Source organism: Coenobita brevimanus, chromosome 71 (assembly GCF_032717465.1).
Source record: "Coenobita brevimanus isolate Jiangsu-jjx chromosome 71, ASM3271746v2, whole genome shotgun sequence".
Taxonomy (NCBI): domain Eukaryota; kingdom Metazoa; phylum Arthropoda; class Malacostraca; order Decapoda; family Coenobitidae; genus Coenobita; species Coenobita brevimanus.
In genome coordinates, this window is record NC_137024.1 from 29,305,871 (window position 1) to 29,328,447 (window position 22,577).

A 22,577-nucleotide genomic window follows, 5' to 3' on the forward strand; every position below is an offset into this window, starting at 1 on the left:
AGGCCACTGCACTCCACAAACACCCTTCTCACAGACCTTACACAGAGAGTTTTTGATGGCATGAATTCAGCTAGGCCACTACACAGAATACTCCTAGTCACACTAGACATTAGCAAAGCTTTTGATGCCATTCCCCGCCACAACCTCACAAACCTGACAAAATCTTCCACAGGTATACCCACTTATGTTTAATAATACTCAACTTAATCCTGCATCATCGTTGAACATGCTTGGGGTTTCATTTGCTCGGGACTTGTCTTGGAAAGATCATATTACATCTCTTGTAAAATCTGCATCCAAAAGATTGGGTGTGCTAAGCCGAAACCGTTCCTTCTTTGCCCCTGCACAGTTGTTGACTCTATACAGGGGTTTTATCCGCCCCTCGTCTCATTAACTCCCCCCCCCCTCTTACTGACTCCCTTCAACCTCTGTCTCTTCGCCGCAATGTTGCATCTTTATCTCTTTTCTATCGCTACTTCAATGGTCACTGTTCCTTTGAACTGTCTGCATGCATTCTTCCACTTCTATGACGGGCGCGTTGCACCCGTCTAGCAGCAAGGTCTCGCCCCTTTTCTGTCCAACTCTCTAATGCAAGAGTTAACCGTTACTCTCAGTCCTTCATATATGCAACAGGTCAACTCTGGAACTGTCTCCTTCTTTCTGTATTTCCTGCTTCCTATGATCTCCAGTCTTTCAAACGAAGTGTGTCAAGGCATCTCAAAATGAATGGGTCTTGAATTTGGCTCTCTCTTGCATTTTGTTTTTCTCTTGGAAGGAACAGTTTTGCAGGCTCCTTGCCTTTGGTTCCTTCTTCCCCACATAAAAAAGAAAAAAAAAATACTCAACACAAACATGCACAATAACACAAAAAGATGGCTGGCAAACTACTTAGCAGGCAGATGTGCACACGTAACATTTGCCGGTCAGTCTTCTAACATCAGAAACTTCACAAATGGCATCCCCCAAGGATCTGTTTTGTCCCGTATAATCTTTAACCTATACATGTACGACATACCCACACACCACAGATACACATAACTTCCTATGCAGATGATATAACACTTATATGTACACACTAAAATGCAAACACAGCTGCACACATCATTCAACCTTACCTCAGCACACCACACGAATGGTTCACCACAAACAGGCTCAAAATAGCCCCAGCCAAATCTACAGTGACTCTTCTCACAAACTGGACAGCAGAACACAGTTACATCCCTCACCTCACCATAAAGAACACTCCCCTACCACACACACACACACCCAATATCCTTGGTGTAACATACAATACATCAGGGTCATTTAAACAACACATCACAAACATTAAAAATAAAATAACACCAAGACTTAATGTTTTGAGGTCACTTGCCCATACAACATTCGGACACAACAAAGAAACCACCACCACAGTATACAAACAATACATACGTTCATCGATGAATTATGCAAGCCCTGCCTGGGCCAAAACACACTACAACACTCTACAGACCATACAGAACAAGGCCTAAAAAATAATCATGGGCTGCACAGCTACTTCACCCACAAACCACCTACATCAAGAAACCAGAGTCCTCAAAGTCAAGGATCACCTAGACATGAGAGGCACCCAGTTTCTTGCTGCAGCCTCCACAAACCCACAACATCCACTACAGTACATGGCAGCACATCCACCCACACCAAGGAACATCAAAACAACACCCAGCATACGATACCATACACAAATACTGTCATCTCTCCCCCCTTGCCCACCTCAGACCAGCTTCCAGAAGCATATCCACACTCAGATCAGTCGCGCTCCCATCAGTCACTGAAAGACAACACTCAGCTGCATGCACGGCCTCCTGATGTCCACCCTTCTGAATCCTATCTCCCTCGTGAGGACAGGGGTCCATCTGGCCAGGCTGAGATGTGGGCACCATCCAGCCCACGTAAGCTACCAGAAGAGGCTGGATGACTCCGTTGCTGATGCCTGTCCAGGATGCAGCACAGCACCCCATACTATTAAGCACATTATGATCCCTACCCTGACGTATGGAAGCGAGGCGTGGACCTTGCAAGAGGGGAACAAGTCAAGAGTGAGAGCAGTGGAAATGAGTTACTTGAGAGGAGCATGTGGAGTGACGTGGAGGGACAGGTTGACGAATGAAGAAGTGAAGGAACGTTGTGGGGTAGATGTGGATGTGGTTGAAAAGATCAGGAGAAATACACTGAGGTGGTTTGGACATGTGGAGAGAATGGAGAATGAAAGACTGACTAAGAGGGTGTATGTAGGTGAGGTGGAGGGAGGGAGAGGGAGGGGTAGACCGAGGATGAGGTGGAGGGATGGAGTTGAGAGGTATATGAGGGAGGGGGGGGTGAGTTGGGGGGAGGGGAGTCAAATGGTGGGTGACAGAGTGACTTGGAGGCGTTTTGTCTGCGGCCTCCCTTTGCGGGATTAGGGCGTCGGGCTATAGATAGATAGATAGATAGACATTATGGAAGACTGCATTGCACACAATCACCTACGCCAACAACACAATATACACTCTTTGAGAGCTCTGTGGAAAAGCCTGGTCTCGGCCATGGCCTTCCTAAGGGACTCGGGGCTGTTCAGCCAGACTGCCTAGGGAACAACTACTACTACTACCCAGATGCCGTGATCTGGCTGTTCGAAAGCATTATGCGTACATTTTTCTATTTTATCTGGACAAAATGCATGCATCCGGGTGGAAATTATGGCCGCACGACCATTTTGTGCCAGGCTGGGTGGGAATAACCCAGTGGCACCACTTTGTCTGGCCGGTTAGATCACCCAGCATTCGTTAGGGACCCCCCTCGGTTGTTCTCATTTTCTGCATGGCAACAGTGTACTGAACAGCTGTTGTTATGCCGGCATACCTGGTGACTTTTGTGGTTGTTCCCTACGTGCTTTAGGCCCTGTTGTTCCTTGCATGCCTCTTCGTAGGGTGTGTGATGATGACCCCTCTACCAGGGAAAAGGAAGAGGGTAGTGCTGACTCTGGAGAAGCAGAAGATCCTGGGTAAGATTGATGCAAGATGGTCGAATCGTGAGTGTTAACGATTTTATTCTAGCTTAATGTACTGTACCGTGATTTTATTCTGTTTTTCCATTATTTTATTCCATTTTACCATTATGTTTTCTGTGCCTGCTGCATTTTTCTTGTGTAGCTGTTTTTTTGACATTTTCATTTCACTGCAGGGTACAGCCCTGCAGTGATGATTGCATGTCTGTGGGTGATGGGTCTGCTTGTCCATAGTAATTGCTTGGCTGTGGTTTATAGGTCTGCTTGACAAGATAGAGTAGTGTTAATGAACAGGAACGAATGTTGGATGATGTACTGTTGTGACCTTTTACACTTGCTCTTAGAGTTAGGTCGTGTACAAAGGGGGGCCAGGGAAGAAGTCCATTATCCGGATGGAGCCATTACTTGGACATTCCTTTGGCACTGTTACGTCAGATAAATCGAATGATTACTGTACATGATAGGATCATTGAGTTATAAGTATAAATGGCACTGAAGACTTGGTACAAATTCTTTCTATATTACACATTATACATTAAAAGTTTGCAAACTGTATTAAAATGATATACCATAAGATAGGGCTGTTCGACTCACATGGGGCAATTAGACTTAACCCATAGACATACCAATGACAACCTGCGTCGTCATGTGTTTGTCAACCTCTGACGTCAGTATGATGACTTTGTCCATCATCCGATTTAATCCCTAAAGAAATATTTAGGGAGTCATCATTTTTGTTGGATGTCGGGCAAAAGTGGGTGGAGCTAAGCCTGCCACAGCTAGTGTGTGCATGCTCACTTGATTTGCTTGGCTCAGTGTGGTGTGAAGTTCTTCACAAGTAGGATGTAAACCTCTTGACCTCCCGCCAAACACTCATGCTCCTTTTTCTCGCGTATATATATGGCGTTATTATTTAAGGAAACACAACAAGTAATGCATTATTGGAAAGGAAATTTATTCTGCTCTGTATTGAAGCAAAAATTATTATTACTTCTTGAATAGTTTTTTTTTTTTTTTAATAAATATTTTTTTTAAGGGACAGTGTAAAACTAGCATGTCAGCTAACTTCTGCTCACTTTTTTTGCATTTTATTTTGTATACAGTATATTTTCTTTTTTGGACAATGTACAACAGAGCAAAAGTCTTCATCTTCAAAATGAGACCAAAGTGGTCTTTCTATGATGAATAGTAACTTTCCTACGAGCATTAGCAGTAAAATATCTCTACTCGACTTCTGGAAGCTCTTGAGCAAGAGTTATGTGCACATCCGGAATTTACGTTCCTCCCTTGACGTGAAAATGTTAATGAGGGGTAATGAGATTCAGGTGGTTCAGACATTGTAAATAGGGGTATATTTGATTTTTTCATATGGTACTTTATTCTAGAATCCCTAATTTATATTGTAAATGAAATTTAGGGATGGCTTGCTGAAAGTAATATACATGAGCTGTGATCAGTTTTTCATTCCTGTCATTTTCACATTTTTTTGAGCTGTAATTTACAACAATAAAGACAAGATTAATTGTCTTTTCCTCCACATCACATGGATATATAATAACAAGCTAAGTGTCATAAATGTTTATCCACCTACCAAAGTAAGTTAACTGCTTTCGTTTATATTGTAATTTTAGACTAATGGAGTAATTTGACTCTGCCCCCTGGGGCAATTTGACTCAGCACTTTGGGGCAATTTATTTGCTGCAACTTCATCAAGTATTATCTGGACAGTTGTAGACACTACATCACGGATTTCAAGGAAATTCTCGCAGGTATGTACTGAGTACGTGGCTTCCTGAAGAGACATGAAGTCCTGCTGTCTCTAAGATGAAGTCCTGCTGTCTCTAAGATATGCCAAAATATATCGAGGAAGCAGGCTGCTGTCTCAGAAGAGGTCGTAGTGGCCTACTTTAAAAGGCTAGAAGACAGCCTTAGGGGAGTACCTCCTGTAAACATCATTAACTACAGTACCCTCGCGTCCAACACGGTAATATTGTCATGCATGGGTCACGTGTTGGACCAAAAATGTCTTGGACAAACAATAGAGCTTATGGGGAAAAATGAATTATGTCAGCAACCCTAGGAAAAGTCACCCTAAATACCTACCATATACCTATACATATACTGGTACTATTGTAATTATAATAAATGGTACTGCGCTATGAATGATAACCAACCTTTTAGGATAGTGTTGGTGGGCTTGCTGGGAATGGAAGGTGGTATCCAAGGCTGTAGGTAGTCCTACTGGGTCCCCACAGGATGGCTGCTGGCGTCACTAGCAGGTAATGACTGCTGCTCCTCCTCAACCTCCCTCATAAATCCTTCGAAATCACACTCAGAATCACTATCTTCGTCCACAGCCATGGAAGGTCCTGCTTCTGCCTGTCCTAGCACTCTGTAAGCCTTCACTGCTGCCAGGATCTTGTCTTGGTTTTTTATTATGGTCCTCATGTTGGCTTCATTCATGTCGTAGGCCTTGGCAGTGTCAACTTTCCTCTCCCCTTTCTTCTTCCTCTCGATGCTTTCTAGCTTGGTGGCCTGAGGGAGGTGCCGACGCTTCTTGGGGTTCTCAGAAGGCTTCCTAGGCATCGTGAGCAGGGTAAAATGCAGTAACAAGGGCAGAAAATGCAGCAAGAAAAAAGCACCTTCCAATGCGAATTATGCTACTGAGTGGCGCTGTGGTGGGAGAAATTTAAACAAAACATCATGTGACAGCAGAAGCGTTTTTAATTGGGCGGCATCACGATCACGTCACATTAGCGGCTGGGGAAGGATACTTGATCAGAAGTTTTCATTGGCTATCATCATCATGGGAACGTCCAGTATGACCGTGTTGGACTGGGGGTGATCGTGCTAGAGGCGAACTCTGCGAATTTCGCCCACTTCTCGGAGCTTTGTGCATGTTATGCTAACACACTCGTGTTGCAGTAATTAAATTGTTTTAAATAATACTAATTATTTGCTCTCTGTGCTGGACGTGAAGCGTGCTGGACTAACGTGTGTTGGACGCGAGGGTACTGTATAATGAAACCAACATCACGGTTGATCCTAAAGGAAAGTTCCAGATATCCCAGCGTGGTATAAAACATGCAGAGCGTATCATGAATACAATGAAAAGTTCAACATCCATCATGTTCTCCATCACTGCCAGTGGAAAGCACCTTAGTCCATATGTTGTTTACAAGGCTGAATGCTTGCAGCAGTCATGGAGTAAAATAGGACTAATCGACATATATACCGTATTTGCTGGTGTATAGGACAACACTTGAACCTCATAAAAAAATGCCCAAAAGTGGGGGTTGTCCTAAACACCAGGTACAAAATCCTAACCTCTACATCCTGTGATTAGGGATCCATAGGCATGATAGGGAACATTGCCAAACACTCCCCTTGACCCTTGTTTCCTTGAATACTGTATAGTGCATACTTTCAAAAACATTTGAAAGTACTAACATCATCATCAAACACAACTTGTTTTCTATATGAAGGGAAACTTTTATAAAAGATATCTCCATGGATATGGCCATGAAAACATAAGAAAGATGAGTAACCTGTTACGCCCACGCCATGAACACCATCGTGTGTCTCGGTACCGAGTAGTGACTGACTGGGTTGTTTACATGAGTAACCTGTTACGCCCACGCCATGAACACCATCGTGTGTCTCGGTACCGAGTAGCGACTGACTGGGTTGTTTACAATTTACCACCAAACACAGGGTTGCCAGATCTGAAGCAGGGCTCATTACCAGCAGTGACAAACAACAGTGACATTGCTGTTATTCCTGGTGGATTAATTTCAGTCCTACAACTACTTGATGTCTGTCCGAATAAATCATTCAAAGACCACATCCGTGAGCAGTGGAATGAGTGGATGAACTGTGGTAAAAAGTCATACAAGTGGTGGGAATGTGCGTGCATCAGGTCAGGATGAGCTGTGATTTTATTATCAAGGCTGGGATGATATTTCTGTGGAAACAGTCATCAACTCTTTCGAGAAATGTGGAATATCCAGTTCAGTGGATGGCATAGAAGATGACATTTTGTGGGCAGATGAGGAAGAGGAAGCCGATGCTGAAGCTACACTTCTGAATCTAGAGTTTGATCCTTATTACAAAAAAGAGCAAACTTTAATGCAGGATGAGGTTTATGAACTGATGATGTCAGATGTGGATGATACTAAGTTTGAAGGTTTTCAATCACTGACAGTTGATGTGATGACTTTCATAAACTGTAACTTTCCTCTAACCTATTGTATAAAACTCATGGTAACATGATTTTAAGTTTTTGATACAGTTTGAGTTTATACTTGAATATTAAATGTATAACCCATTTACATATCGGAGGTGGCACGTGCAGCCTAGATAACCTGTAAAATCCATAGAAGACGCTATTTTAAAGTAAAACCTAACCAAAGGCTGTTGCTTAGTATTGTGTTAATAATACTTTCCACAATCCTTGTCTTCCACCGTGTCATATGCTTTCTCCAAATCCATGAAGGCCGCATACAACTTCTATCCCTACTCTAGAAACTTTTTCACTAAAGATCCAAGAATGAATATCTGATGTACATAACCTCTTCCCTTCCTATAACCTCCCTGTTCTTCTCCAACTAATTCCTCTGTTATTTCCCTAACTCTGCCAATAATTATCCTACCATATACTTTTCCTGTTACACTAAGAAGACAAATGCCCCTATGATTACCATATACAGTACTTCTTTTTGCCCTTTTCCTTTGTACAGGGCAATCATTATACCTGACTTCCAATCCTCCAGGACTCTACCTTCCTCCCGGGCCAATCTGCACATCATCCACATCTGGTGTACCACTATCTCTCCCCCATGCTTCAGCATTTCACCACACACTCCATCAGTTCCTGGGGCTTTCCCCATTTTAACTTTTTTCATTGCTTCCACAACTTCCATCCTACTGATTTCTTCCTTTCTTCTCACATCCCTCCATCTCCCACCCATTGCTTAGCCACTTACACTTGCATTACCTTCATTCTCTGTGTTCAACAGTTCGTTAAAGTGTTCTCTCCATATGCTCACTTTTTCTCCCTTCTTCATTAGTAGTCTACCATTTATATCTTTCGCTCTCCAACTAACTTCTTTGGCACCCTGTCTAACCCTCTTTACTCCTTTCCAGAACATTTTCTTACATTCCCTCCACTTTACATTCAAATCCTTCCAAATTCCTCATCTGCTCTCTTCTTACTCACTTCTACTAATCTTTTCACCTCTCTTTTCCTCTCTACATATAACTCTGTCTTCAGTCTCTCGACGTCATCCGTGCCTGAGTTTCTTCTTCACCCACTATATGCTTTCTTCTTTTGTGCCACGGCCTCTCTAACCTCTTCATTCCACCATGCTGTTCTATGCACCCCCTTTCATGTTCTCATTGCCCTACACACTACCCTACATTCTGCACAGATTTCTTCTGTGAATATCCCGCACACACCTTCCATGTCCCCCATCTGTCACAGTCCATATTTACCCAGTCGCTCCTCCACTTCCTTCTTATATTCTGCCTTTTTTCCATCCTCTTGTAACATTTCCACCCTCCTTGTATGCACTGCTTCCTCCTGTCCATATCTTCTATTTCTCCATTTCATTTGGACTTTGATTCTTGGTGGTCTGAAAGTCCACCCACTCAATCTGTATATACTCTTGCATCCATTACACACCCTCTCATCCCATCATCCACACACACACACACTCAATCATTGCCTTCCGTTCATTCAGTTCACCACCCACCCTTCTGATCACTCACCACATATACCTATGGATCATTTTGTGTCTGGAGAGGGAATTGGCTATCACCTTCTTTTTCTACCTGAGACTCAGCTGTCTGAGGCAACTGATAGCAAACCCTTTTCTGTATTCTCCTACTTTCTCTATACTCATTTCAAAGCCAAAGGTGGATGTTGCATATATATATATATATATATATATATACATACGCAACAACCTTTCTTGTTCTTGTGTTCCTGAATTCTCTGTACTCTGGCTTCGTCTTTCCTGTCATTCTCTGACTAAATATATCTGCGATGTTTACTTATCTCCTAATTCTACTGACTATCAAAAATTCTTTGACTGTCTTACTTCTACGATGGAATACATTCTATCCATTTCTCCTTTCTCTGAAATCTCCGTTCTAGGAGATTTCAGTGTTCACCACCACCTTTGGCTCTCCTGTCCTTTCGCTGATCCACCTGGTGAACTGACCTACACCTTTTCTATCCTTAATGACCTAGAACAACTTGTACAGCACCCTACCCGTAGCCCTGACCACCTTGGAGAGAGCTCCAACATACTTGACCTCTTCCTTACTACTAATCCTTCTGCTTACACTGTTAATCTTTTCTCTCTGTCGGGCTCCTCAGATCACAACCTTATCACCTTAACCTGTCCTATCGCTCCGGTACGGCCTGTGGACCTTCCAAAGAAACGTCATCTGTGGCACTTTGGAGCTGTGGACTGGGAGGCCCTCAGGCAGTACTTCTTTGATTTTGCCTGGAATGAATATTGCTTCCATGGCCGTGAGTCATCTGAGTGTGCCTTGCGCATTACAGAGGTTATTCTCTCGCGCATGGAAGCATACATTCCTTTCTCATATCCTCTGACAATGCAAGAAAGCCTTGTTTTAATCACAGTTGTTCTAATGCTGTCTGCAACAAGGAGAGGGCCTATAAAAGGTACCGGAGCCAACCCACCCCTGAATCACATCTTTTATACTTTTCAGCCCGGAATCGTGGTAAGTCTGTTCTTCGCTCAGCTAAAAATAATTTCATCCATACTAAATGCTCTCAACTCTTCAACTCGAATTCTTCCCGCTCCTTCTGGCATCTTGCCAAAAACCTTTCTAACAATTTTACCTCATCATCCTTCCCTCCTCTTTTCTTCTGTGATGGCTCTGTAGCTATTTTGTCTACTGATAAAGCAGATCGCTTTGCTCAGACTTTCTCCTCCAATTCCACCTTAGACGATTCCGGTGCTGTTCCTCCATCACTTCCCCCCTCTGATTTCCTCATGGCTGACATTAAAATTTCTTCAGCTGATGTATTTTCTGCCATCACTGGCCTCAGTATTAACAAGGCATATGGGTCTGCTGGAGTCCCTCCTGTTGTTCTCAAGAACTGTGCGTCTGTGCTTGCACCCTGCCTAGGCAAGCTCTTTCTCCTTTGTCTATCAGCTTGTATCTTTCCTTCTTGCTGGAAGTTTGCTCTCTTTCAGCCAGTCCCAATGAAGGATGACCATTCTCAACCCTCTAACTATCGTCCAATTCCTTTAACATCCTGTATCTCAAAAGTTCTTGAGTCAGTTCTTAATAGAAAAATTTTAAAGCATCTTTCCTGTCACAACTTTCTTTCTGATCGTCAGTATGGGTTCCGTCAGGGTCGCACCGCTGGTGATCTTCTCACCTACCGTTCAGACTCCTGGTCATCCTTCTTTCGGGACTTTTGCGAAAGCTTTGCCATTGCACTTGACATCTCTAAGGCTTTTGATCGAGTCTGACATAAATCTTTAATTTCCAAACTGCCCTCTTATGGTTTCTATCCTTCTATCTGTGCCTTCATCTCTAGCTTCCTTTCTGGTCGTTCTATAGCCACTGTTATAGACAGCCATCATTCTTCTCCTAGATCTATCAACAGTGGTGTTCCTCAGGGCTCTGTCCTGTCACCAACTCACTTCCTTTTATTCATCAATGACCTTCTAAGCTGTACATCTAACCCTGTCCACTCATACGCTGATGACTCCATCCTTCACCTTTCCATTCGGTTCCCGCAACGTCCATCTCAGCAGTTACTTCAACAAACAAGGGATGAGGCTCTCGCTCACCTAATGTCTGACTTGGCTCATATCTCTAACTGGGGTAAAAATAATCTGGTTGTTTTTTATGCATCAGAGACTCAGTTTTTACACCTATCAACCCGACAAAATCTTCCACAGGTATACCCACTAATGTTTAATAATATTCAGCTTAATCCTGCATCATCCTTGAACATGCTTGGGGTTTCATTTACTCAGGACTTATCTTGGAAGGATCATTTTACATCTCTTGTAAAATCAGCTTCCAAGAGATTAGGTGTGCTAAGCCGCCTCCGGTCCTTCTTTACCCCTGCACAATTGTTGACTCTATGAAGGGGTTTTATTCGCCCCTGTGTGGAGTACAACTCTCATGTGTTGGGAGGCTCCCCACGTACAGCTCTTCTCAATAGGGTTGAGTCAAAGTCTTTTCATCTCATTAACTCTCATTCATGGCCAACGGCCATACCACGTTGAGTACACCGCTTCCCGTCCGATCAGCGAAGTTAAGCAACGTTGGGTCTGGTTAGTACTTGGATGGGTGACCGCCTGGGAACACCAGATGCTGTTGGCATAACGTTCTCCCTACGTGTCAAGTGGGGTTGGTGGAGGATTAGTGCCCCTCCCTGTAAAACAATTAACTCTAAGCCTTGGCCACCCCGTTTGGGATACATGGCGTCTGGCAATGAATGAATGAATGAAAAAAACTCTCCTCCTCTTACTGACTCCCTTCAACCACTGTCTCTTCGTCGCACTGTTGCATCTTTATCTCTTTTCTGTTGCTGCTTCAGTGGTCACTGCTTCTCTGAACTGTCTACATGCATTCCTCCACCTCTTCGACGGGCACGTAACACCCGTCTAGCAGCAAACTCTCATCCCTTTTCTGTCCAACTCTCTAATGCAGGAGTTAACCAATACTCTAAGTCCTTCATTTATGCAACAGGTCAGCACTGGAACTGTCTCCCTCTGTCTGTATTTCCTGCTTCCTATGATCTCCAGTCTTTCAAACACAGTGTGTCCAGGCATCTCAAAATGATCGGATCTTGAATTTGGCTCTCTCTTGTATTTTGTTTTTCTCTTTGAAGGAACAACAGTTGCGGGCTCATGCCCTTTGGTTCTTTCATCCTCAAAAAAAAAAAGGAAAGAAAAGAAAAAACCTTCCCAGCACAAATGTCCACTAAAGCACTGCCATTCTCATCCATCTCTGTAGGCGCCCCCCACTCACCAGCTACACCATCCACCTTCACATTCTCTACTTTTCCTTTGATATCTTCAATTAAAAACACTCTCTTATTCCTTTCAAACGTTTCCATGCACGCTTCCATGTTTGTCCAGAACTCTTCTCTCACTCTACTTGCACAGTCTTGCATTGGCACATACACACACACAATCACCCACATTTGTAGTCCAACTTTCAATCTTACCCACACAATCCTTGAGCCAACAGATCCATATTCTCTTATTTTCTCCTTCCGTCTGTTATTTACAACAGTACTCACTCCTTCTTTTGTCCTCTCATTCTCACCTACTCTCATATATATATATGCATGTACCCCATCCATACTCCCATTCTCTGACACACTCACCTCTCAATTTAGGTTCAGTTAATCCACATACATCCACTTCTGCATCTTCAGCCACCTGGACAGTCTCTCTTCCTTCCACCTCATCAATTGCATCCCTTACATTCCATGTAGCTATCTGTACCATGTCCTTTGTTAGGTCCTTAGTCGTCATCCTTTAGTCAGTCTTGGTCCGAGGTTTCTTGTTCATATTTTTATTTAGTTGCTCTCTGGGGAGGGGCACTAACCCTCCGCCAACCCACTTGTTGTCATGTAGGGAACACATGTTGGTTGGTTATAAGGTTACCACCCAGCGTTGTAAATGCTTTCCTGGTTTATAGGAAATCACATGGCTTGCCACTCAGTGTAGAGCTACCCTAACAACAAAGTACTACTACATTAAGTGGGTGGATGTTGGGTGCCCCCACCTACCACGAACACTCGCTGCACTATATTCATATATTTCATACTGACCCATACGCAATATGTCACTATCACAATGATTCCATCCCAACCTCCTCTATATTCCTTTCCCGACTATGGCGTACGAGACGCCTGTTCGCTTCCCGACTATGGGCTACCTCTATGGCGTACATAATGCCTGCTAAGGCAGGTCAGTTATTTCACTAATCTGGGCACTACTGTATGTCTTTCACACAATATAAGCATTTACTTCACTATATCGGTAAAATACTCTCATCATTTGGGGCAGGGTGAAGCAGAGTAGCAAATCCCGGTACAGTATAACAAACAAATTCTGCCCTAGGCCTAACGGCTGATAACGGCCCCAATGCTTTACGTGTAATACAGTAATCCCTCCAATATCCGATGTAATAGAGCCAAAGGCATGTCCGGATAGTGATCCTGTCCGGATATTGGGCCCCAGCCTCCTGGACTTGTACTTATGGACCCTAACTCAGAAAAACACCTATACAACTCCCTCTGGACATGCATTGCACCTATTTAAGACCCAAATCACACCAATAAGGGACATAAAAGACTGAAATAAATGCAAAAGAACCATAAAATGAGGTTTTAGAGGTGAGTTTATACAGTATTAAACATTATGGGTACTTACAAGTCCCTGGCTCCTGGACTGGTTTGAACCGCCAGTTTGCAGTCCACGGTTAATCCTCTGCACTCTAAATTCTAATTTCTTAACACTGCACAACACTGTAAATTCCTGTGTGTTCTAGTGGCGAGGTATTGCAGTTTATTCACAAAAAACAAGCACCTGTGGCTTGCACTGCTATAAGCATCTGCTCTCGATCGGAGTTAGGCTGTGACTGTTGATGATGGCGGGGTAACAGAGTTGCCAGATCGCAACGGCCACATTACCAAACTCCTCAATTTTCATTACCATTTTTTATTTTCATTACCAAATTCATAAAGCTAGCATCTATTCTTCACTAATTATATAAAACAAGTGGAAATACATGTAATCACTCTTCTTATAATTAACAGCATGTTGATTATTATCACGCTATATAGGCTACCAAATTAATCAGAGAGAGCAAACAATCCACCATCTCCATCCTGGGTATCCTCATACATGTGAAAAACCCATTTGGTAATGCATTATTCTGATTCATTACCAAACGAATTTTTCATTACCAAATTGGCCCACACTTGGTAATGAAAAATACCAAATGGCAATCCTGACAGGGGAGAGGGGAGGGGGGAGGAAGGAAGGGGTGAAGGGACCATGGTGTAACAGCTGTTCGGTGCCACGTGGCAATTTCAAATTTCAGGTGGGAAAAAAGTCTGATTTTTTTCGAATTTTTTGTAGTTTTTGGCCCATTTTGGGAATATTGGATCCTGGGACGATTATGTCTGGTTAGTGGGGATGTTCGGATATTGGGCGTTCGGTTATTAGAGGGATTATTGTATTTGTATGTTCCATAGACATAATCACTTTACAGTCTATTTACAAACACTGTACAATAACGATATTTCAATTGCGGCTTCTGCCTCGGGACGAAGGACGGAGCGCTACCCTTCGGCCTGGATGGTGATGAGATGCTGCAGAATACTGATACGCTCTGTCCCATGCCTGGCCCAACAGGGCTGGCAAATATTTACTTTGGACGCTAGACTGGCCTGCTAGGACTCACCAGAATTTTATGCAAACCAGCCAAAAACTTATTTTTGGCAAATTTTTTCCTGCTTTGGGGCTCGATTCGGGTCTCTGTGCTTTTACCAGGAAACACCCAAAGAACGCAGATTGTGTCTTTGTGTGTGGGAGGGTTAATTGGCAGTTGCCTCTCAGACTGACCTCATACTTAAAACTTGATCACACCACTATTACATATGCATAAAACGCAAGGATATGTAGAAGCATATATGGTAATATAATTGTCAAGAAGCTGCAGGAAGAAATTATTGCACTGTAACATTAAGACTAAAACATTGTTGTAAACAGTGGCCATCCCATGCGTCACACATTGGGCTTGCTGTTTACTTTGTTCAACACACACACACACACACACACACACACACACACACACACACACACACACACACACACACACACACACACACACACACACACACACACACACACAGTGACTAGCACACCAGTTGGACATGTATCACTGAGCACCTCTCTAGGGATACCAAAATTGTACAGTATTTGTTGATGGGTCAAGCTCATATCAGGCTAATTTAGGTGATGATTCAACATAGTAAAGCAAGAAATAACAAAGAAGTGTAGACTAAAGTCAGTACATCAGTGTCAAGGAATGTGACGAATTTCCACACATCAGCTGGACAACACCAAGGTTAGCAGATGACAGTGATACAAAAACTGTAAGTAGAGATCATTTCTTTAAGATGGCGTATTTTGGAAAGACGCCTTTAAAAGGTGTTAAGAAAAGAGACACAGGTAAAAACAGGTTGTTGACTTCTAGCCAGACCTGGTTGAAAAGGAAACACAATAAAATAGTTGAAAGAGTAAGTAGGCTAGAAAGATCTTTTCAAATGGAATTTGAAAAAATCAAGAGTGAGCTATGCAGACAGAAGGAAAAAAATGAGGAATTAATAAAGGAAATAAACTGAAAAGCCACAACAATAGATGAACTATCAGCTGAGGTAAATTCACTGAGAACAAAGGCTAGTCAAATGGGATGTACAGTTGTTAACCATGAGAGAATTATGGATGATTTCAGAAATGATATGGAGAAAATCAGGCAAGCAAGCAGTCTGATAGACCAAAGTAGTAACACTGAAGAGAAAATAACACAGGTAAATGAAATTGTGAGAAATTACCAAGATGAGGTACAAACTGCGTATGCTGAAATGGTGAATGTAAAGAATGATATAGATCCAAAGGTAGAAGAAAAAAGCGTAAGAAAGGAAGTGAAAGAAATTATAAAGAATAACCCAAAACTAGTCAGGGAGGCTGTAGAGATTAACAAATCCATAGTAATCAGTGGCATAGGTGAAGAAGATATAAGAAACAGAATCTCAAGAAACAAAAAGGAGATGGAAAGTATAATGAAAATACTGCAGCAAGTATCAGAGGATATCTGTGAGAAAGATATGGAAGTACATAAAAGGCTAAGGAAATATGAAAGAAGTAAGTCACGGCCCCTGAAAGTAACATTCCAGAGTGCAAACACTGTAGAGGAAATATTTAAAAATGCCAAAAAAATCATGAAAAAAGAGGAATTCAGAAATGTATGGATAAAAAGATGCCTAACTCAAGAGGAATTGGGTAAACTAAAGGAAAAGAGGGAGGAAGCAAAGACAAAAAACGAGGAAAGATCAGAGGAAGAGAAGAGTAAATTTTTGTACAAAGTTCACCCACCACAAATTGACTTAGGACCTACGTACACAATTGCTGTGGGAGAGTTGTCTGTCTTTGCTTTGTGTTTCCACCTCTGCCAGGTGATTTTTTTGGGGCAAGAAGTAACTGGCAACTCCTCTGGTGCTGGCGGGAGATGGTGAAACATTCAGCATGTCAGTGGTTGCCTAGAAGCAAGAGTGGGAGTATATGTTCCTGTCGCTCCGAGCTTGCACCTTCCTTTTTTTTCGTATGCATTACTGTTTGCCCTGTTACTTTCCTAGAGCCGAGTTGTCATGCCTGGAAAGTACTGCTTAAGAGATGAGAGGGTCCATATCATTGCATGGTGGCAGGATAATGTCCCTATGGACACGATTTGTGAATGTACTGGACGCGCAAAGTCGACCGTCATGAAGATCCTTGCTGCAGCGCGCGGCATGCCACCTGATGTCATACCAGGGCACAAGCATGGTGGTGGAAAGAAGAGGATGACTTCCAGAGGAACAGATACGCTTCTGAAGAGGGAAGTAATCAAGAATCCTCAACTGACAGCGACAGAATTGAAGAGAATGCATCCCCAGCTGTTACAAGACAATTCAATTCAAACTATCCAGCACCGCTTGCAGGAGCTGGGTTTGTCAAGCCGCGCCACAGCAAAGAAACCGCTTCTCACTGATCGCATGAAGAAACAGCACATTCAGTTTGCCAAGAAGTATGCACACTGGACATTGGACAAGTGGAGAAAAGTTATGTTTTCCAATGAAAGCACATTTCAAGTGTTCCAGGTGCATTCTGCCAAGGTTCGTCTCCCTGCCTCCCGTAGTTGATATGACCTTTCTTACATGGTGCTGACTGTTAAGCACCCACAATCAGTAATGGCATGGGGGTATTTCTCAGGGGAAATGGGAAGGGGAGGCCTCTACTTTCTTCTTAAGAACTTGATGATGAATGGTGGCCAGTACATTCAGGTTCTGACAGATCATTTGTTAAACTTTTTTGCTATTCATGGGTGCGACTTTTTGATGCACGATTCAGCTCCATGTCACAAGTCAAGAAAGGTGACAAAATGGTTTCAGGATAATTGGATTGAGGTCCTCAACTGGCCTGGCAATGGTCCAGATCTAAATTTGATAGAAAACTGCTGGGAAAAGATGAAGAAAATCATGGCAGAGAAGGAGACCCAGTCTGGACAACCTGAAGACTGAACTGATAAATGTTTGGTGCAAAGAGATGCCCTTAGATTACTTTAGAGATCTAAGTGATTCCGTGCCAAAACACATCCAACTGGTCCTGAAAAACAAGGGAAACATGATTTCCTGTTAACGAATGGTGTTTCATGAACAAACATTGTGATATACTGTGATTTCTGTGTTTTTTAATACCTTGCGGGGGGAGGTCCTAAGTCAATTTGTGGTAGCTGTAATTGGATTGCAGGTACAAAAGTGGTACCAGAAGGGAATAAAAGAAGGAAAGGTAATGGAATCAAGCTATGGCAAGTATGTAAACAATATGTTTAAGTTGATGTACTCAAATGTAGATGGAATGGTATCAAAATTATTAGAAATAAAGAATATACCAAAGAAAATTAACCACATATTATTTGCCTAACTGAAACAAAGTTAGCCCCAAGGATATCAAACGATACCCTTAACTTAGAGGAATATAATATATGGAGAAGAGATAGGAATTTCAGAAAATGAGGAGAAATTATAATATTAACAAAGATAAATCTACCAGTCAAAGAAATAGAACTAGGTATACCCTGACAGTTAGAACTTATTGCAGTACAGATTACTATATCTGAAGGGAAATTAATTGTGGGAAATTTATACATGCCACCCAGAACAAACACTTGGGAAAGAGGCGTATATGAAGACCTGGCAGAGAGTACAATTCAGAGTTTAAGAGTGTTACTACATAGAATGGAAGAGAGATCTGAGAGAATTATATTAACTGGAGATTTCAATATAAACCTAAATTGGAATACTCTAGATGTAAGAAGCCATGAAAGCTGTTGGGACCAAAAGCTCCTGGACCTTGTGCAGGAGTTTTTCCTAACACAACATGTAAAGGAAAACACCAGAAAAAGAGGACTTGATGATCCATCAGTACTAGATCTTATATTTACTAGGCAAAAAAATGATACAGACAATATAATGTATCACCCTCCATTCTTCAAAAGTGACCATGCAGTATTAAATTTTAACTTCAGGATTGCATATGACATAGTTAACAGTAATGAGTTACAAAGAGTGCCTAAACTTCAATAAGAGAAACTACCATGACCTAAAGAAGTACTTCTTAGAAAAAGATTGGGAAAAGGAGCTTAGAGGACAAGATTTAAATGTGATATATATTGAAAATTCTGATAACTTTATTAAATAGGAGTCCAAAATTACATCCCACAGCACAAAGAAGCAGAAAAGAAATATAAAAAGGTGATTTAATACAGAATGTAAAAAAAGAAAAAAAGACACTTGTGGAATGGATACAGAAGACAATAGTGAGCGGGCATATAATAACTATATAGGCAAGGAATGATTATACAAGGATAAGGAGAGAGCCTTACAGACAGTTTGAGGAAGACATTATAATTAAAGGCAGGGATCAACTGAAGCTATTTTTCAGCTATATCTGAAGCAAAACCAAAGTTAAAGATAAAATGCAGTCCATTACAGATGAGGGGATCATCTATACGCAAGAGAAAGATATTGAAGCACTAAATAAAAATTTCCAGTCAGTCATTACAGAAGAAAATAATTTTGAGAGAGATGATATACAACAAGCATGCCCACATGTATTACAGATTATACAAATATCAGAGAAAGAAATACAGGAGGAGTCAAGTAAACTAGACGGTGGAATAGCAAATGGTCCTGACGAAATCTCATGTTGGGTACTACATGAATGTGCAGAAGAGTTAAGTAGACCAATATATTTAATATTCAAGGAATCCATGGGTCAAGGTAAACTACCTGATATTTGGAAGAAAGCAAACAGTGTTCCCCTCTTCAAGAATGGTAGTAGACAAAATCCACTCAACTACCGACCAGTATCACTAACCAGTGTTGTAAGTAAGATATTAGAAAAGCTGATGAGAAAAGTTTGGCTAACCATCTAGAAGAACACAGTATGATAACAGAAAGGCAGTTTGGTTATTGAAAGGGAAAATCATGTCTTACTAACCTATTAACCCCTTAACTGCGGGGCGTCACTTTCGTGACGCTTGAGAGCAAAGGATCATACCGCGGGGCGTCACTTTTGTGATTCTGTGTTATTTTGAATTCGCCCGGGCTTTCAAGTGGTGGCTTGTATCATCTATCAGTACTGCCAATGTCCAACACTAGTCAGCACTCCTAATCTCATCTGTACTCCCATCCATTGTTGACAATTTAGCCATTTCTCCCCATTCTTGACTCCCCTCCCTACCTCCTCTCCATTACTCTCTCCTCTCGCCTGCCCGGTTGTGCTACGCTAAGTAGATCTTCCCTGGAATTTTCCACTGATTTCATCCATTGAAATAAGCCCTATGCCCTATTCTTATACCAAATAATATACAGTAATCCCCGTACTATCTGGACCCCCACTTTCCGGACATCCTCACTTACCGTACATTATCGTCCTGGAATCCAATATTCCCAAAATGGTCCGAAAACTGCAAAAAAAATTTTAAAAATCCGACTTTTTCCCGCCCGTAATTTGAACTTAGCGTGTGCAGCGTCATTCCTCCGACGTCCACTAGAGCGCCCCTGCATCTTCCCCACTTACCGCCTGTCTCTTGTCGCGAGTGCACGATCGTCGTCATGGCTGCCCACGTGCTCGCTTTTGTGGTGGTGCCTTACCTGCTGCTGGCTCTCCTTCTGCTCTCGTGCCTCTCTTTCGTGTGTGTGATGATGGCCCCGCCGCCTGAGAAGAGGAAGAGAGTGGATTTGACTCTGGAGAAGAAGAGGGAGATATTGGAGATTGTAGATGCGGGATGGTCTTCATCACACATCCTTCGTGAGTTCAACCTGGCCTGATCTACTTTGTTTGATATTAAGAGATCCCGAGACGAACTCATGCAGTACACGGCTGACTTCTCGTCGAAAAGCAAACACAACGTGGAGAGGAAGATGATGTTTATTCCCAAGTCTGAGAGGAGGCAGTTATTCATCGATATAGCCAGGGACTTGCTGTATGTACTCAGAATGTTTCATACTGTACTGTACTGTATTTTCCATACTGTACTTCCCTCTAACACCTCATTTCACTCTTTTATGTCCCTTACTGGTGTGAATAGGGTATTTGGTGCTATGCATGTGCAGTAGGGAGGTATTTCTCTGAGTTAGGGTCCATAAGTACCAGTCCAGGGGCCAGGGACTTGTTCTAAGTACCCAGAATGTTTAATATTGTATAAACTCACCTCTAAACCCTAATTTTATGGTTCTTTTGCATTTATTTCAGTCTTTTTTGTCCTTTATTGGTGTGATTTGGGTCTTAAATAGGTGCTATGCATGTCCAGAGGGAGTTGTATAGGTGTTTTTCTGAGTTAGGGTCCATAAGTACAAGTCCAGGAGGCTGGTGCCCACTATCCAGACAGGACCACTTTCCGGACATGCCTTTGGCTCTGTTACGTCGGATAGTGGAGGGATTACTGTATACAAAAAAGAAATAAGGTAAGTGATAGTGCCATACACCTGGAATTGGCTAATTATCACCTGACAACACCTCATGTGCACTCGTTCGCTAATTTTAGCTATTTATTTCCTCTTGAAATATGCCGTATAATCTATTCTTGTAATAAAAATATATATAAGAAAGGAAGGGAGAAGCCTAAGTGATATTTACATTCACCTGGAACTACCTAATTTACTATGTATTGTCTAGATTTCCTGCCAATCATTTCATAGTGTATATATTAGCAGCTGTCACTACGCTGACATTGGCAGCATTGCACTCTCCCTAGGCGGCTAGGCCACCACGCTGTATTCAGTTTACTGTCATCTATCAAGGTGAAACCACGTCGGATTCGCGCCTGTCCAATTCTGCTGCTTTTTAGCCCCATGCAAAGGGCCCTGTGACCTCTACCCCCTACTAAACCTCGTGTGGAAAGGGGTAAAGGGCTAAGTGACTGTTATGGAACGTCAACTGGCTAATTTGTCAATGAAAATGATAGACAGTGACTAGGATCTTTCTGGTGAGTAAAACAGTGCAAGTAGAAATGTAAATAATGTGTAAACAGCAAGTGAAAGCAATGATTGTAAATATAAGTGAACAGTGGAAAATAGTTTTATAAGTTACTGCAAGTGACGGTGCATAACACAGTGTGAATAAAATAGAAATGTAAATAATGTAAATAAAATAGAGAATGTAAATAGAAATGTAAATGAGTAGTAATATAAGAATACAAGTATATATACTAGGAATAATGAAAGTGAAAGTTTCACTCTAGCATGTATGAATACTATGAGTTATGAAAGTGGAAGTGAAAGTGACAGAGTCACTCTCAGTGCTAGGATACAGGACGAGAAAGTGAATGCTACATATTTTACTGAAAGAGAAATTGAATACCTACAGTGACAATAAACTACTATTACTGAAGGAAGCTTATGGATAAAGACTGTAGATATATATAAGTGTTATATGGTAATAGAAATATAAAGTGTGAGTGTTTTTATGAATAATAAATGACAACACCAGTGGCGAACGAGTGCAAGTGGGAAGGTCATACGCGCTCGTAATTTTCATTGCTTTCACAGTGTTTTTTTTTTTTTTTTGGAGTATGGATTCCAAACTATTTGAGAATCATAGAATTGTGTTTCTAGTGATAATGTCAGGCTGTGGTAATCATATTACGGGTTGTCGGGAAGTGTAAAGTGGAGACTTCGTTACCCAACTTCAGAGGTCTCCACAAGTCCTTCGGTACTCGATGAAGGCTCAACAAATATCCCAGGAGAAAGCTGAAGGTATGTGCCATGTGCATATGTAATTTTAATATTCTAGGACTAATAACTGATTTTTTACAAATATTTTTAGAGAGAGTGTTGGAGTGCGAATATGCCCACAAGACACACAAGTCAAGCAAAAACAACCGCGCTGTTTAGGGGTTAAGGTAGTATGATAGAGTTGCAAAAACATTGCAGAAAAGATAAGGATGGGTGGACAGTATCTATCTAGATTTCAAGAAAGCATTTGACAGAGTACTGCACCAAAGACTTTTATGGAAACTGTACCATCAAGGAGGAATGCAAGGCAACCTGCACTGTTGGATGCAAGATTTTCTCAGAAAAAGAAAAATGACAACAGTACTAAGGAGAAATTACTCATCATGGAGGGAAGTGACCAGCAGAGTTCCACAGGGCTCAATGCTGGCACCAGTTAAGTGTTTAGTGTATACAAATTACATTAATAGTAACACTGGA

General features: G+C 41.9%; 1 protein-coding gene and 1 non-coding gene across 2 annotated transcripts in view; both read left to right on the forward strand.

Moving 5' to 3' along the window:
* The window catches only part of polybromo (protein), a 740,816-nt gene that overhangs the window by 324,024 nt on the left and 394,215 nt on the right, over positions 1-22,577 (forward strand). The window lies entirely within an intron of this gene.
* On the forward strand, positions 11,286-11,404 carry LOC145406983 (5S ribosomal RNA). The gene has a single exon (XR_013898648.1). It is a non-coding gene; the product is annotated as a 5S ribosomal RNA (ribosomal RNA).